This window comes from Brassica oleracea, unplaced genomic scaffold (genome assembly GCF_000695525.1).
Source record: "Brassica oleracea var. oleracea cultivar TO1000 unplaced genomic scaffold, BOL UnpScaffold00795, whole genome shotgun sequence".
In the NCBI taxonomy this organism is placed as follows: Eukaryota; Viridiplantae; Streptophyta; class Magnoliopsida; order Brassicales; family Brassicaceae; genus Brassica; species Brassica oleracea.
In genome coordinates this window covers 91222-93578 of record NW_013617458.1, presented here as the reverse complement: position 1 = coordinate 93578, position 2357 = coordinate 91222, and the positions used below count along the sequence as shown (strand labels likewise).

The following is a 2357-nucleotide window of genomic DNA, read 5'->3' as shown; positions in this document are numbered from 1 at the left end:
TTTGCAACACAGTTAGAGAAAGAAATAAACTCAGAGAACAGAGACGGTGGCGATGGTGAGGAGGAAACGTGGATCGAAGAGGTGGAGAAAACTGTGGATCAATTACTCAAAATTTACCAAATAAAGGTAAAAAGAAAGATGTGAATATAATTACGCCACGAGTAACTTGAAACAGTTAATAACTAGAATTTTTTATTTTTATTTTCTTCAGGTTTCACCGGTCATCACTGAGGGCAAAATATCATTATTACATAAAGTGGAATTGGTGTATCGAAAATCTAGGGTATTTGGTTATCTAGTGAATTATGTCTTTTTTCATGGTCATTCACCAATTTTCCAAAATAAAATCAACCAATTTATGGGCAAAGTCATAATATAATAAACCAAAAAAAAAAGTTGCATATTGATTCTAGTCTAGGTAGTATGAACATTCTAAATCTTATTAGCTGGTTTTAACATATTGTGCTTACAAAAAAAAAACAAATATGTTGACCACAAACCATAAATTTGCTAAATAAATAATACTATTACTAAGTTAAAAACTTCTTCTGATGCTATATTTTGGCCGAAAGGTTGCGGAATGAATAAGCAACCAAATACGACCATGGAAAATGATATTTTAAACAGGAAAAAGAACAAAAAAACTTATATTAATACAACAAATGATGACAAAAAAAAAAAAAAACAACAAATGATAATTTTGTGAATGGAAAGCTGGAATCCACTGTGTATATAGTGATGTCATGAGCATTTCTTTTCAATATCACGACGCCAATTCATTATAATGCAGTCTTTTCACTATTTGGATAGCTATACCTCCGTACTAGGTTTTCTACTACAATACAAGCCTTAATAATAATAGCATGGTCTAACCGACCCAAAAAGATGTTAACCCTTCACCAGTTCCTTTTTTTTGATCAAAAACCCTTCACCAGTTCCTTTATGTGTTTAATTTGTCGCCAGCACTGCTGCAAACACCATTACCACGATTGCCACCGCAAAGAGAAAACAAATGATGTTATTTTATATAGACATTTTTAATAACTACGACAATAAAAGATAGTGTATTGGTAGTGTTAGTGGATTAATTTTGTTGTAATCTGGGTTTAAAGTTTCCTTTGATTTGAAATTTTACTTTTCGAATAAAAGCTTTTAAAGACTAACTTTGAATATGTGTCAGACTTTCTTTTTTGAAATTTGAAAAGATTATATTTTATCAAAAGACTTTCCATATTTTCTCTAGGTTTTTTTTAGTCTACTTACTTTCTTCTCCGGCGTTCGCTTGAGCTATATCTTTGAGTCTTTACTTCTTTTATTCTCGATCTTCTAACTTTTTGTGGTGGTCTTCTTTGCAGCGGAAGGAGAGAGATCTCTTTTGCACTCTGCGGTCCAGATCTATTCCGAGTCAGATCTGGTGGTGCATGGTGTTATCAGTGTGCTTGAAGATGGTTCGTCATTTGTCGTGTCTACTTCGTTTCTCTCACTGGGATTTTTGTCTGATAGTTTTCTGTTGTGTTGTTTGAGATCTTCTCGGGTCGACGATGCGCTGAGGCATTGGGTTGTCTCTCCTCTGGTTGTCTCTTCCCAATGTGGTGTTAGGCTGGTTGCGGAGGCGTCTTCGTCGTGAGGTAGGGTTCAAGATTTGTGGATCTCTTGTCTCTCTCCTCCTGCTTTGCTCTCCTCCGGCATGTCTCTTGCTTGTGGCGGCGTGTGGGAGAGGTTGACTTCTCTACATGCATCTGTGACATGCGTTAAGATGTTAACTTCTCTCCAAAATGGTATGGGCTCGGTCTTGTGGCGAACCTTACCATCTTCTCTCTCTTTTAGATATCTTCATTGCGGTTTTCTTCTGATGAAGTTGTTCAGGTCTTGTGGCATTGGTAGTACGTCAGTTTGGCTTCTGGTTTTCTAGCTTGCTTGGTGGTATTTCTCTGGAGGAGGTGAACCCACCCAATCCTTTTACTCTATATGGACTTAATGGTTTAATGGGTGTAGACGGTCCCGGATTGGTGGACTATAAACAAAAATCTTCATCTTAATTCTCCGAACGACGGCATTATTGGTTGCGGGATACTCCTCTTGATGCCGGTTTGGTGCTTCTTGGGTGAGTTAGCAGGTTGGGTCGTCACTACAAGAAAACACAAATTTAACGACGGCCAAAATCGTCGTTATTTCCTCGGAAAAGAAGGCTTACGAGGAAATGGCGATGAAAGGCGTTTCGTCGTTATATGATTGTCGTAAGAGAAGATTCGTCGCCATTTCCTCGTTAATTAGCGAGGTTATATTTTCCTCGTAAAGAAGAATTAAGTTTTCGTCGTAAAGACCACGTGGGGTTTCCACGTAACGCGGTCGTTGTG

General features: G+C 37.5%; 1 long non-coding RNA gene across 1 annotated transcript; it reads left to right on the top strand.

Moving 5' to 3' along the window:
• Positions 1–1214: 1214 nt before the first annotated feature.
• Positions 1215–2120, top strand: LOC106320086. The gene is made up of 3 exons (XR_001265697.1): positions 1215–1448; positions 1525–1778; positions 1867–2120. It is a non-coding gene; the product is annotated as an uncharacterized LOC106320086 (long non-coding RNA).
• Positions 2121–2357: the final 237 nt, after the last annotated feature.